The 16,060-nt window shown below is 44.9% G+C and overlaps 1 protein-coding gene across 1 annotated transcript in view; it reads left to right on the forward strand.

The window, feature by feature from the left end:
• COL24A1 (collagen type XXIV alpha 1 chain) overlaps window positions 1-16,060 on the forward strand; it is a 413,884-nt gene that overhangs the window by 91,312 nt on the left and 306,512 nt on the right. The window lies entirely within an intron of this gene.

Consider the following 16,060-nt stretch of genomic DNA (forward strand, 5'->3'; position numbering starts at 1 on the left):
GTAACGAAGGACTAAGTAGAGAATTAAAGGTAGAAAAAAAGTTGATGGGGCTGCCTGATAGGGTGTTAATGAGAGTAATATGAGAGTTAATGAGAGTAATAAAATAGGGTATTGGGTGAAGTATTACTGGGGCAGGAGAGTGGCTTTGTTTTTTGAGACTTCTGGTGATGTCTATTTGTCAGGGTTGTCGCAGTCAGGCCTAATTCTGTGTGTAATGAGTCAGTGTGTACAGGGAGGATGACAGAAATTGTTGCAGATAGAAGTAGATGGGTTGGGGAAGGACAGGGGTTAGAATTTGTCATAGAGGCAGTCTGTTGTAAAAAAGAGAAGGGTTACGTGGCAAAGATTTCTACTGGTAACTGTATAATGCCCCTTTCAACGGTCTTTCCGATCAGGTCCATCTGTCAGTTTTTCAGGCGGACCTGATCGAACGTTCCATTCACCTCTATGGAATGGCGGATGTCAGCAGTGACGTATCCGCTGACATCCGCCATTATCCATCTGATACTGTCCGTGAAATCCAGATGGATGGTGGTCCTATTTTCCATCTATCTGAAGGATAGGTTCGGATGGCATCGGATGAAAATGGTGGTTCGTTTTCATCCAATCTCACCATAGAGGAGAGCGGGGCTCTGACAGGTCTGTCTCAGCGCAGTGAGCGGAGATGGACCTGTCACCCGCCTGCTCAGCTGGGATCAAAGCAAAGTCCGGGCACACCACCCTTGAAAGAGCCCTTAGGCAGTTGGAGGGAAAGGAGGAGAATGACAAGGAGAGAATGAAGCTAAGAAGTGATGTAAAAGGGGTTTATGGAAGGAAAAAACACAGCAAGCAAGCATTAAAAATACTTCAAGAGAAAGTGCAAGAAGTGCACATTTTTCAACATATTTCTTAGGTTTCTAGTTTTTAGAGTAATTGGACTTTTTCCAGCTGTTGGTGCTTTGAGTAGTAGCAGATGCACCTGACCATTAAAGCTATATAAGCTTGTTTGACATCACATTTCAAAAACATGGGCATCAATATGGAGTTGCATCCAGGCTATGACGGCCTCCTCTGTTCTAGGAAGGCTCTAGAAGGCATAATGCCCCGTACACACGAGCGGACTTTTCGACATCCAAACTCCGACGGACTGAGTCCGGCGGACTATCCGATCGTGTGTGGGCTGCAACGGACTTTAGCGAAGCTAAAGTCTGACGGACTTTAGAAATGAAGCATGCTTTAAATTTTCCCGACGGAACTCCGCCGGACCCGGTCCCCTTTGAAAAATCCGCTCGTGTGTGTGCTACTCCGACGGACTAAAACCGACGCTAGGGCAGCTATTGGCTACTGTCTAGGAACTTCCTACGTCGAATCCAGTCGTACGTCATCACGTTCGACTCCGTCGGAGTTTGGTGTGATGGTGTGTGGTCAAGTCCGTTCGGTCGAAAAGTCCGCCAGAACTCCGTCGGAACTCCGGCGGAACTCCTTTGGAGGTCTGTCAGACTTAATTCCTCTCGTGTGTACGGGGCATAAGAGTTTTAAGTGTTAAGCTGGCCTTAGATGGATCAACTCTCAGCCTGTTCAGAAGGGACCGTCCGATATTCAATCCATCTATGAGCAGGCTGGTTTTACTGAAGTTGATCCATTGATCGAATCAGTACAACCAGCCAGTCAGATTTTTCTTATGCAATCACTGCCAGCAGTTATAGCAACCAGCAGTAATCATTGTCTTCCTGCTGGCACAGAAGTTTCCCCCCCTGGCAGAACACAATAGTGCTGCAGGAGGCATTCTCCCATCAACATTGACTGTGTTGATGTGGGAATTGAGCAATTTTCTTTCCTTCCACCTGTGTGGAAGGAAATAAAATTGTATAAGCTATGGCCTGCTTAACTGTGGGAATATGTGCCCCAACAGCCCAAGGAGTATCTGTGAGATCAGGTGCCAATGTTGGACCAGTAGACCTGGCTCGAAGTCTGTGTCCAGTAGGGTTGAGGTCAGGGTTCTGTAAAGGCCACTCAAGTTCCTCCACACCAGACTCATCAAACCATATCTGTATAAAGCCGGCTTTGTATAAAAAGACTTTGTATGGTGTAGCACTAACAGTACCATCCAGTGGAAATGCCTGAACTCCATTTTTTTTAGTTTTTCAATCAATCATTTTGGAGAGAGTAAGGGAGGGTTATAGCCTGTTTATTTTTTACCATCCCTGTCCCAATGCAGATATTTCCCTTTACTTCCTTCCCCATAGCCAAACAGGAAGTGAGAGGAAATCTATGCAAATTAAGGGAATCCATTGCCCCCCCCAGGTCCTCAGAAGTAGTGTCCCAACTCGAAAATTTTAGGGTGGGTCTTGGACATCATGGGGTGTGGCCTTGACAGGAAGGGGTGGGTCATATTTAAATTAGGGGGTGTGCGAGTTTAGTCAGGCCTAGGGCAGCACAAAACCTAAATACACTACTGGCTGGAGGGGGGTGTTCACAGGCTGCAGCAAATTTAATCTGGCATGTTGAGTTGCAGGAACACATGCCTTTAAAGCGGGAGTCCGCCGGGACTCCGCGTTTTTTTTTTTTTTTAAAAGCCAGCAGCTACAAATACTGCAGCTGCTGACTTTTAAAATAGTGACACTTACCTGTCCAGCGCGCCCGCGATGTCGGCACCCAAAGCCGATCTCTAGATCGTCTCCCGGGTGCTGCCGCCGCCATCTTGGGTATGGGAATCAGGAAGTGGAGCCTTTCGGCTTCATTTCCCGGTTCCCTACTGCGCATGCGCGAGTCGCGCTGCGCAATAAGGATGGACCCGCTGCCTCTGGGATCTGTGTGTTTCCCAGCAGGCAGTGGGGGGACTTTCGGAAAGGGGCGTAATCTACGCCCCTTTCCGCAGAGAGCTATCCCGGAAGTGGGTGCAGATACCTGTACTGTACAGGTACCTGCACCCCCCTCCCCCCTGAAAGGTGCCAATTGTGGCGCCGGGGGGGGGGAGGGTTCCGATGAGCGGAAGGCCCCCTTTAGGGTGGACCTCCGCTTTAAAGTCAATGGGGCCGCACTGCAACTGCAAGCCTGGCTTGTGGTTGTGGCACATTGCCCCCCATTGAAATTTGCCGCTCAGCCTAAAAAAACAGGCATTCAGGAGGTGGCGGGAGATTTTTTACACAGATTGTTTTTTTATTTTTTAGAGAATATACAAGTGTGAACCTAAGCCTAAATTATTTTTTGACAATTTCTCCCAAAATTGCCCCATTTATAGTAAAGTGGTTTACATTGATTCAAGTCTGATTCTCTTCTAACAATAAATGGTTGGGGAAATATCCTTATAGCATTGTGTATTGGTGTAAGTGGCAAGCGAGGAGTACAGAAACTGGATAAAGGTATACATTTGTTTGTTAGCTCATTGTATATACAGAATGATAAATCACTGTAAAAAAATGCTAAACTCTCCCGTAGTAAACACAGCTAAACAAAGTAACGTTTTGAGGTTAGTATTCTTTTAAACAATCTAGTTTTACAGAGTTTGATGAGTGCTTTTTAAAATAAGTATAGACAAGTATCCCAGGATGTTAAAGCTGAACTCCGGGATAAGTAAATACAATCTAAATACAAGAGCCATGTGTAAGATTACTGGAATCTTGGTGTGCTTTTGTTGCACCAAAAGGCTGCTGATTCACATGGAATGCTAAGTTGAAGGGGTTATGCCTAGACTCCAGTTTAGACCAAAATGTATATTTGCATGTGGTGCATGCATAGCTCCCACCTGTCCCTGATTTCGAGGGACTGTCCCTGATTTCGAGGGACTGTCCCTGATTTCGAGGGACTGTCCCTGATTTCAAGCAATGTCCCTCCCTCCCTCTTTCCTCCTCATTTGTCCCTCATTTTGGTCTGATCTATAGTTGTATATAAAATGCACTTTTTATTTTTCAAAACGTGTTTCCCAGTGCTAAACCTTTCATCCAAATTCTAAATTGCTCCATTTGTACATTTTAAAAACCAATATAAAGGAATAGTAGTGGGAAAAAAAAGCCCTTGTGGATTTAATTAACCTTTTTTTTGGGGTTAATTCTCCTTTAAGTGGGTGTGGCATGGGGCGTGTCCTATGCCTACATACGTTTGATAGTAGGTGTCCCTCATTCCCATCTTAAAATGTTGGGAGTTATGGTGCATGTGTCAGGTTTAGGTACTCCCAGGGTATACTGCAGAGGAATTCTGAGAATTTTTTTTTTTTTTAATTGCAGCTTTTGCGTGTAATGATGGTTTAAAAATAGTTTTCTAACAACAACAACCATCTTCAGTTTTGGTTAAAAATGACCTAAATTAGCCCATGCAAAAAAAAAAAAAAAAACTGACAGGGGTGAAAACTTTCCCTGACTCCATCCAAAATGAAAAAAAAAAGTTTTGCTCATAAGTTAATATTTTTCCTTTTCAATCTGCTGTCAATTTAATTTTATGTAAAGTGCAATATGGCAACTTGGAGGTGTTCTGTACACCACTGTACAGAACGCACCCAGAAATGTATTTTTCTGCTTTTGCAATTGGATTACTTTATTTTCTGAATGTTTACACTAAGATATAAAAAATTTTAGGGTAAAAGGGTTAAATACTTTAAAAAAGGTGTAGATACTTCATCTTTTCCGATTAGAATGCTAAGCGTGCACCAGGTGATTATAATGAACCTCCCTCCCATTTAGATTTATGCAGGTCATACATGGGTCAATTTCCAAATAAAATTTTTGAAAACCAGAAATTTTGTGCGTTTTGCGATCCGATGGTGCCACCTTTGATTTGGAAATTTGACCAACCAAGCCTTAAATTTCACTTCATGTTGCTACAGATAATAGTTTTTGTGGCCAGGAATCTACTTTTCTTTCCGGGAATTTTATTTTCTTGCGCTCAAGAGTATTTATTTTTCGATTTTATTTCTCCCATGAGTCTCCCATCATTGTTTTTTTTTCAAAAAACCTTCAACATGCCTGATCATTTAAATTCGATGGGCACACAAAAATCGCCCATCGCTGCGGCCCACTAATGGTGTAAGATTCGAACGAAAGTTCTAATTTACGGTTTTCAAAAGAACGTTTTTTCGCAATTCGACCGACCTTTAGTCTGCAAAGGACTTGGTAAAACAAACAGCTATTTCTTCAGAGCAGATAAAGGTAGAGAAAAAAAAAAAAGTCTGCAAAAAAGTTTGTTAAAAGTTCTCACAACCAGCATAGATCACTTAGAGGGGATAGTTATTTTTTCTCAACCAAAGTGGAATTATACTTTAAAATGTTACTAAACCCACAACAGTAAAATCACTCTGTATATGCAGTAAAGCATGCTTGTTATAGTCACTGTGACCTAAGGGGTTAATCCTCTGCATTGTGTAAAAAGGCTGTTTGATTCTTTCTTCTCTGATCCTGCCCTTATTTTACTGTCCCAAATCCATCTCCTGATAGAATAGAGTCTTGGGGGCACTCTGCACATGCTCAGTTTGGTGTGTATTGTTAGAGAGTTTTTTTTTTTCTTGGGAGGGTGCATGTGATCAGCACAGGGCCAATCAGCACTGTCCAGACAGAGGGTCAGGCATCATGCAGCCTCATAGGACAGTCAGCGTAGAATGAAAACTCCTCCTACAAGCTTTAACCAGACACTAATAGAAGTCACAAGACTACTATATACTTCTGATGAGAAAAGGTGTTTAGCAGTTTATATTTACTAAAATAATTGCATTTCCATGTTCTGTGTACTGTGGGAGACCAGATATATTGAATGCAGGGTCCTGGGTTTAGTAACACTTTAACCAGTTGCCGACCGCCGCACGCCGATGTACGTCGGTACAATGGCACGGGCAGGCATAAGGACATACATGTACGTCCCTTGCCTCCCGCGGGTCGGGGGCCCGATCGGGCCCCCGCCCGGTGCCTGCGGCGGTCGGTATTCGTTCGGGAGCGATCCCGGACGAGGGGACGGCCATTCATTCATGGCCACCCCCTCGCGATCGCTCCCGACGAATAGAAATCCCCGGTGACATCACTTCCTCTCCTGTAATGTAAACACAGGAGAGGAAGTGATGTATTCTCTCCTCCGTGTCGGTATTTTTCGTTCCGACACGGAGGAGAGCGGATCAGTAAGTTGCACCAACACTCACACACACAGTAGAACATGCCAGGCACACTCACACCCCCCCTTTACCCCCCGATCACCCCCCCAATTACCCCTGCCCCCCAGTCACAGTGACACCAATGTCATTTTTTTTTTTTTTTTTTTTGCATTGGTGTCATTTGTGACTGTAATAACTGTTAGGGCAGTTAGAGTTAGCCCCCTTTAGTTCTAATGTACCCCCCTAACCCCCCCAATAAAGGTTTAACCCCGTGATCACCCCCCGTCGCCAGTGTCACTAAGGCTGGGTTCACATTGCAGCGGTTTATGAGAACGAATGTGATTCGCACCGCACTGCAGTGCAAATCACATCCGATCTCTGTGTGATTCGAGTTCAGCCATTCGCCGCACCCGCCGCACCCGCCACACCCGCCGCACCCGCCGCAAATTCGCACGGGACCCTTTTTTTGGCCCGCAGCAGAATCGGATCGCATGGGTGTTCACACCATGCGATCCGAGTTTGCAGATCGCACTGCGATATGCGAACTGATCTGGGGGTGTCAGTAACATTTCACTGACACTCCCAGCAGTTCGCATAGGGCAGTGTGAACTGCCGCCGGGAGGCATGCGATGCGGGAACCCGCCGCGGATTTGCGGCGTTTCCGCATCGCTCCAGTGTGAACCCAGCCTAATAAGCGATCATTTTTCTGATCGCCGTATTAGTGTCACAGGTGACGCTAGTTAGGCAGGTAGGTATTTAGGTTCGCCGCAGCTTTTTATAGCGCCAGGGACCCCCATATACTACCGCATAAAGCCCCCTGATTGCCCCCTAGTTAACCCTTTCACCAGTGATCACCATATAACTGTTACAGGTGACGCTGGTTGGTTAGTTATTTTTTAATAGTTTCAGGGCACCCGCCATTTATTACCTAATAAAGGTTTAACCCCCTGATCACCCGGCGGGTGTCATTTGTGACTAATAACTGTTAGGGCAGTTAGGGTTAGCCCCCTTTAGTTCTAAGGTACCCCCCTAACCCCCCCAATAAAGGTTTAACCCCGTGATCACCCCCCGTCGCCAGTGTCACTAAGGCTGGGTTCACATTGCAGCGGTTTATGAGAACGGATGTGATTCGCACCGCACTGCAGTGCAAATCACATCCGATCTCTGTGCGATTCGAGTTCAGCCATTCGCCGCACCCGCCGCACCCGCCGCAAATTCGCACGGGACCCTTTTTTTGGCCCGCAGCAGAATCGGATCGCATGGGTGTTCACACCATGCGATCCGAGTTTGCAGATCGCACTGCGATATGCGAACTGATCTGGGGGTGTCAGTAACATTTCACTGACACTCCCAGCAGTTCGCATAGGGCAGTGTGAACTGCCGCCGGGAGGCATGCGATGCGGGAACCCGCCGCGCATTCGTGGCGTTCCCACATCGCTCCAGTGTGAACCCAGCCTAATAAGCGATCGTTTTTCTGATCGCTGTATTAGTGTCACAGGTGACGCTAGTTAGGCAGGTAGGTATTTAGGTTCGCTGCAGCTTTTTATAGCGCCAGGGACCCCCATATACTACCGCATAAAGCCCCCTAATTGCCCCCTAGTTAACCCTTTCACCAGTGATCACCATATAACTGTTACAGGTGACGCTGGTTGGTTAGTTATTTTTTTATAGTTTCAGGGCACCCGCCATTTATTACCTAGTCTCACTAGTGTACCCCTAAATTTAGGGGTGTCTACTTTCCAAAATGGGGTCATTTGGGGGGGGTTTGTGCCATCTTGGCATTTTATGGCCTTCAAAACTGTAACGCCCTTAGAAAGCCTGAAGGCGGTGCTTGGTTTTCGGGGCCCCGTACGCGGCTAGGCTCCCAAAAAGTCCCACATATGTGGTATCCCCATACTCAGGAGAAGCAGCAGAATTTATTTTGGGGTGTCATTTCACATATGCCCATGGCATGCGTGAGCAATATATCATTTAGTGACAACTTTGTGAAAAAAAAAAAAAAAAAAAAAAAGTTTGTAATTTTCCCGCAACTTGTGGCAAAATATAAAATATTCCATGGACTCAACATGCCTCTCAGCAAATAGCTTGGGGTGTCTACTTTCTAAAATGGGGTCATTTGTGGGGGTTTTGTGCCATCTTGGCATTTTATGGCCTTCAAAACTGTAATAGGTAGTGAGGAGTGAAATCAAAAAATTACGCCCTTAGAAAGCCTGAAGGCGGTGCTTGGTTTTCGGGGCCCCGTACGCGGCTAGGCTCCCAAAAAGTCCCACATATGTGGTATCCCCGTACTCAGGAGAAGCAGCAGAATTTATTTTGGGGTGTCATTTCACATATGCCCATGGCATGCATGAGCAATATATCATTTAGTGACAACTTTGTTAAAAAAAAAAAAAAAAAAAAAAAGTTTGTAATTTTCCCGCAACTTGTGGCAAAATATAAAATATTCCATGAACTCAACATGCCTCTCAGCAAATAGCTTGGGGTGTCTACTTTCTAAAATGGGGTCATTTGTGGGGGTTTTGTGCCATCTTGGCATTTTATGGCCTTCAAAACTGTAATAGGTAGTGAGAAGTGAACTCAAAAATTTACGCCCTTAGAAAGCCTGAAGGCGGTGCTTGGTTTTCGGGGCCCCGTACGCGGCTAGGCTCCCAAAAAGTCCCACATATGTGGTATCCCCATACTCAGGAGAAGCAGCAGAATTTATTTTGGGGTGTCATTTCACATACGCCCATAGCATGTGTGAGCAATATATCATTTAGTGACAACTTTGTGTAAAAAAAAAAAAAATTTTTTTTTTTGTCATTATTCAATCGCTTGAGGCAAAAAAATAAAATATTCAATGGGCTCAACATGCCTCTTATCAATTTCCTTAGGGGGTCTACTTTCCAAAATGGGGTCATTTGGGGGGGTTTTGTACTGCCCTGCCATTTTAGCACCTCAAGAAATGAGATAGGCAGTCGTAAACTAAAAGCTGCGTAAATTCCAGAAAACGTACCTTAGTTTGTAGATGTGACAACTTTTGCGCAAACCAATAAATATACAATTATTGACTTTTTTTTTACCAAAGACATGTGGCTGAATACATTTTGGCCTAAATGTATGACTAAAATTGAGTTTATTGGATTTTTCTAATAACAAAAAGTAGAAAATATCATTTTTTTTCAAAATTTGCGGTCTTTTTACGTTTATATCGCAAAAAATAAAAATCGCAGAGGCAATCAAATACCATCAAAAGAAAGCTCTATTTGTGGGAAGAAAAGGACGCAAATTTTGTTTGGGTACAACATTGCATGACCGCGCAATTACCAGTTAAAGCAGCGCAGTGCCAAAGTGTAAAAAGACCTCTGGTCATTTACCAGCAAAATGGTCCGGTCTGAAAGTGGTTAAGTGAGCACAGTACTTGTTTTAACCGACTGTAAGGATCACAGGACCGTTTCTGCGCCTTGCTTTTGTATATCATACGATCAATTCAGATCAGTAGGGGATTGATGTTGAACTTATCTAACGTGTTAAAATCACTGCAGCATGACAACAATTTTGCGTATGTGGGGAAAAATGTAAAGGGCACAAACTTTACTTAATAAAAAGTCAAACCCTATACACAGTAATCTACGGAAAACAATTAGAAATGATCTGTTGTTGTTCTGACTATTCCTAGATTTTCGATTGGTTGCTGCAGATAATTGCACGCCACTGCTCCTTCTATTATTAAAGACATATTTCACAATTAAGTACCCCTGACAGCTCTTGACTTTTATTTTAATTGTGTTTATTGCGGGTTTGATGAATATCCCTCTATGGGACTTTTTTCTGAGTGCGCCACAGATGGCAATATTTACATGAACCTGGCCACCGACAAGAGGATTCGGGAAGATGGAGGTAAACATCCTGGAAATGGTATACACAGCATCATGCAATTATTGATAAGGCAACAGATAATGATGGCTTGTTTTATAAACAGTTTTTTGCCAACCTAATTTTCACTGGACAGAAGAGAAGATGAAATATAAACTGTTTGAATATTTTCTGCTCAGCAACGTCTAGACCTCAACACAAGAGTCTCCATCAAGTGGAGGGGACATGTAATATTTATATCTAAAGAAGGACTCTGCTAAGCACTATGTTTAGAATGTTTTTATATCACATAATCCCAATGGCAATCTCAGATAAACATCAAACCATTGGAAAAAATAACCCCACAGCTGAATGAAATCATAACTCACAAACCATAGTCAGAAGACTCTAGTATGCCTAAGTAGAGGTGCTCAGAATGGACTTTATGGGGTTGATTTACTAAAGGCAAATAGACTGTGCACGTTGCACTCTGCAAGAGCAGTTTCCCCAGAGCTTAGCAAATGAGGAGAAGCTCTACTGACATCCATCATCCAATCATGTGCAAACAGAAATGTTTTTTTTTTTTTCATTTTCCTTGCATGTGATTGGGTATTCTTTGCAAAGTGAAGCTTTACCTCATTTACTAAACTCTGGAGCAACTGCACTTGCAGAGGGCACAGATTTGCCTTTAGTTAAAGCATAGCTCCACCCTAAAGTGGAGCTTCCGCTCATTGGAACCCTTCCCCCCTCCGGCGCCACAATTGGCACCTTTTAGGGGGGAGGGGGGTGCAGGTACCTGTACAGTACAGGTATCTGCACCCACTTCCGGCATAGATATCCGCAGAATCTACGCCCCTTTCCGCAGAATCTACGCCCCTTTCCGCAGGTCCCCCGCTGTCTGCTGGGAAACACACGGATCCCAGAGACAGCCCGGGGACCATCCTTATTGCGCAGCGCGACTCGCGCATGCGCAGTAGGGAACCGGGAAATGAAGCCGCAAGGCTCCACTTCCTGATTCCCATAGCCAAGATGGCGACGGCAGCACCCGAGAGACGATCGAGAGATCGGCTTCGGGTGCCGACATCGCGGGCGCGCTGGGCGGGTAAGTGTTCTTATTTTAAAAGTCAGCAGCTGCAGTATTTGTAGCTGCTGGCTTTAAAAAAAAAAAAAAACGGCGGAACTCCCGCTTTAAGGTGGAGTTCCACCCCCCAAAAAAAAGAAAAAAATTAATGTGCTAAAAAATAAAATAAAAAAAACATTTGGAGAAAATTTTATTTTTACTCACCTCTAAATGCCTGTTGCTAGGGGGTCCCTCGTAGTCTGCCTCCTTCAGCGCCGGAAGGGAGATCACCTCTCCCCCCCTCCCTCCAGGCAATCATCTGGGACACGTGACAGGTGAAATATCATTTTTTAGGGAAGTTAGCAAAATGTAAGCGGTATTGCGCAGGACAAAAGTCCAGCGGGAACAGTGCCATTTTTTTGGTCAGTTCTTGTACTTTACACCAGAATGGCTGAAGAATCAGCAGCAATCAGAGACAGAGGGGAAGAATTTATGCATCAGGTCTGGCGTTCTGTACCAGTGAGTTTTCAGTTTATATCCGTTCTCCTGAACAGAAACATTGAGGGACCCTTTATGGATGTATATGTAGATGGATGCGGTCCCAGCTCTCCTCGTCTGTCTCAGATCCCAGCGCGGGTTCCCAGTAGGAACGTTCCGAGTGCAAGAGTGTGGAAGGTTCTGCGAATAATGACAGATAGAGCATGGAGATGACATGACATTGGGGGGTCGAACGAGTACAGAGCGACTCCAATGTTGTGGGGAGCTTTGTAAAGCCTTGCTTGTGGGACGGGTCCTCTAGGAAATGTTTAAGCTGAATATAGGGCCAGAACAGGAATGCACCCGTGTTAGGAAGTTTAGCAATATCAGTTTGTCCTAGGAAGCGATCTCTTTAGAAGAAGTGTTTAGCTAACATTTCCATCTGTGTCTACTCGGCTCTCAGGAAGAAAGTCAGAGAGTCCTGGGGGAAATCCTGGATTACCTCTTAGGCCGCGTACACACGCGCGGACTGTTCGCCCAACTTTGTCCGCTGAACAGTGTTTGGGCGGACAGTCCGCTCGTGTGTGGGCTTTCAGCGGACAGTTTCAGCGGACAGTTTGACGGACAAGGTTTTTCGGAAATTCCGTAAAACTGTCCGCTGAAACCTTGTTTCAGCGAACAGTCCGCTCGTGTGTAGGCTTGTTCGTCAAACAAAGTTGCGCGCATGCTCAGAAAGGATTTTCACGCCGAAAGCTATAATGCAGTGTATAGGACGTCGTATTTTTCGTCCCGTCGTACGTGCCGTTCACGTCATCGCGCACGGTTTCAGCAAACTGTTCGTCCGTCGTGTGTGGCCATGTCCGTCCATGCTAAGTTTGAGCGGACTGTTTGCCGAAACTGTTGGACGGACAAAGTTGGGCGAACAGTCCGCGCGTGTGTACGCGGCCTTACTGGAGTGATGGGGCAGATTTTAGCTGAGACAGCATGTGCATTACATGCCCTGTCAAATTCATGTAGAATAGCTACTACCAGGGGATGGGTTGAGGTTTGTGGAGAAATGTGTCTTCTAGAATGCCAGGGTGCATGATATAAATCTGAGTTCATCACCAGATATTCTAAAGAGACCCTGTCTTTGCATTGACTGTGTAGTCCCGACATATTTTATATGTTACGGAAATGAGGGAGCAGGGAGGTTGTTGGTAGCCCTAACATACTATTGGCGCCCGCTGCTGTCCATCAAAGTCAGTGAGCCAATGAGGAGAGAGGGGGGGCAAACTGTGGCTCCATGTCTGAATGGACACAGGGAGCAGTGATTCGGCTATGGTGCCCCCATAGCAAGCTGCTTTCTGTGGGGGCACTCAGCAGGAGGGAGGGCGAGGGACCAGAGAAAAGGAGGATCTGTGCAAAACAACTGCACAGAGCAAGTAAGTATAACATGTTGGTTATTTTGAAACAAAAAAAAAACAGAGACTTTAGTATCACTTTAATAACACTCTATTCATCCAAGAAACAAAGGAAGGCTGCTAGCACCGTAAAAAGGGCACCACAGTGTTGTACATTATGCAAAACCACTAATATATATAATAATAAATGGCAATAAATCAGACTGTGTGATAAAAATGCATACTATAAAAAAGTAAATCTTATACATAAACCACATAATGTATCCAAGACAAAAAAAAGCATGATAATGAGAATAAGTCCTTAAATTTGACTGGCACAGGATCGGTGAGAAAAATAAATCCTATTAGAATAAAGCCATATGCACAGAGACACCACCACATAGCACAGACTGACAAAGTGTTCCTTCAGGTCACGGGAGATCCTCCAGCACTCTCCCGATGTATAAATATGATACTTAGGTTATAGGTGGAACCTGATGGGATGTCATATCTTGGCTTATCTGATTTGTGTAATGGTTTTGTGTAATGGAGTAGCTCAGATTCCCCTCTTCTTGGGCCCCTCTATGGCATCAACCCTGTCCTTAAAGCCCACTAACAGGCCAGGTTTGCAAGATAACTGAAATACATCACAGGTGATATCATTTGCTGCTCAGTGATTGCAGTATTCTAGTCTGCATCTCCCCAAGGTAATACATAAAGCCTGGCCTGTTAGTGGGCCCTGAGGACAGGGTTGATGACCAATGCTCTATGGTACTCCTGGCCCCTCCCTCCTGCCAAGTGCCCCCATAGCAAGCAGCTTGCTATGGGGGCACCCAAGCCAAGCTGCTGCTGTCTCCATTCAGACATGGAGCCTCAGCTCGGCCCCTCTCTCTCCTCATTGGCTCACGGACTTTGATTGACAGCAGTGAGCGACAAAGGCGCCCGCTGCTGTGTCTCAGTCAGTCAGGAGGGAAAGCCCCAGATAGCCGAGGCTCTTGTGTAAAATCGCTGTATTAAGATGAGGCTCAGGTAAGTTTTAGGGGAGCTGAGGGGGGCTACTGTACACAGAAGGTTTTTATTTTTTATCTTAATGCATAGAACGCATTAAGATAAAAATCCTTCTACCTTAAGAACCACTTTAAGTCCCACAAGGAACAACAATTAACTTAAGATTTTATAATGAAAATCATAACAGTTATCACATCGAAAGAAAATGCCACTGTCCAAGTAGGTACGCAATCAGTGCCTGCCTTTAAATCAGTGCATACCTGTCTCTCAGTTAACCATTAGAGATATGTCAAGTGATCATACATAGCTAGGAGTGCAAGTACAAGCGCATGGACTGAGTAATTTGTTATACCCTTTAACAGTGAAAAATCTGCAGGGACACTAAAGCCAACAGAGCCAGACCTGGGGTCTGCAACCATGCATCCCACAGCTTTTCAAATCTGCGAGGGGTACCCCTTTGTGGAAAGATGTGGTGTAGCAATAACCTGTACGCACCACTCAATGTTAGGGGGAAGAGGAGACAGCCATTTAGAGGCTTTGCATTTATGTGCCAGAAATATCATTCTGGAAAGAGAGGTTCTAACATATGGGGGGAAAACTTTTTCATCTTAAAATCAAGGCAATAATTTGATGGACTGTGTATTTTCATGGACTGTGTACAACACCTCAATATGAATAATAATATGTATAAAGTGATTGTAAAGGCTCGCTTTAAAAAAAAAAAAAATAACAAACATGATATACTTACCTCCTCTGTGCAGTTGGTTTTGCACAGAGCAGCCCAGATCTTGCTATTCTCAGGTCCCTCTTTGCTGCTCTTGGCCTCTCGCTCCTTTGAGTGCCCCTCAGCCAGCAGCTTGCTACAAGGGGCACCCAAGCCATGTCAGAGCTCCATGTATCCATTCAGATGGAGCCCCAACCTGGTCCGGCCCCCTCTCTCCTCTGATTGGCTGACTTTGATTGACAGCCGTGGGAGCCAATGGCGCCACTGCTCTGTTTCAGGCAATCAAGAGGAGTGTACTGGATGGCTGAGGGGATCGTGGACATCGCTTGGAAAGAGAAGGAGCTCAGGTAGGTAATTGGGGGTGATCGGGAGGGGGGGGGCTGCTACATACAGAAGTTTTTTTTTATCTTAATGCATAGAATGCATTTAGATAAAAAAACCTTCTGCCTTTATAACTCCTTTAATTCATTACTTAGAATACTAATATAGAGAAGCTTCTTTCATTTCATTTTATGCTGCGTACACACGACCAGACTTTTTGACAGCAAAGATCCGACGGAACGAATCCGGTGGACAATTCGATCGTGTGTGGGCTCCATTGGACCTTTTCTGTCCAAAAATCTGACGGACTTTAGAAATAGAACATGTTTCAAAATTTTTCGCCAGAACTCCGTCGGACCCAGTTCCTATTAAGAAATCCGACAGACAAAAAACGACGCTAGGGCAGCTATTGGCTACTGGCTATGAACTTCCTTATTCTAGTCCGGTCGTACATCATCACGTTCGAATCCGTCAGGCCGCGTACACACGCGCGGACTGTTCGCCCAACCTTGTTCGTCAAACAGTTTGACAAACAGTCCGCTCAAAATTAGCATGAGCGGACTTGACCACACACGATGAACGAACAGTCCGCTGAAACCGTGCGCGATGACGTGAACGGCACGTACGACGGGACTAGAAAAATGATGTCCTATACACTGCAATTCAACCTTCGGCGTGTAAATTCTTTCTGAGCATGCGCGAGACTTAGTTTGACGAACAAGCCTACACACGAGCGGACTGTCCGCTCAAACCAAGTTTCAGCGGACAGTTTTACGGGATTTCCGAAAAACTTTGTTCGTCAGACTGTCCGCTGAAACTGTCCGCTGAAGCCCACACACGAGCGGACTGTCCGCTGAAACACTGTTCAGCGGACAAAGTTGGGCGAACAGTCCGCCCGTGTGTACGCGGCCTCAGACTTTGGTGTGATTGTGTGTGGCTAAGTCCGTTCATTTCGGAAAGTCTGTTGGAACTCCGCCGAAAGTCGGTTGGAAAGACAGTCGGACCTAGTCCGTTGAAAAGTCCACTCGTGTGTACGCGGCATTAGGTATTTTTTGTTAAAAAATCTACCTATAAAAAAAAAATTGAAATCTACATGTGTGTTTTTTGTTTTTTTTATACATACGATAAGTAGCTAGAATCATTTTTTTTTTAACACTTTGGTAAACATATTGGGCCATGCTTATAAAACTATGCATACAAATTAG

This window comes from Lithobates pipiens, unplaced genomic scaffold (genome assembly GCF_037356315.1).
Source record: "Lithobates pipiens isolate NorthernLeopardFrog02 unplaced genomic scaffold, aLitPip1_a1.2 Scaffold_23, whole genome shotgun sequence".
NCBI lineage: Eukaryota > Metazoa > Chordata > Amphibia > Anura > Ranidae > Lithobates > Lithobates pipiens.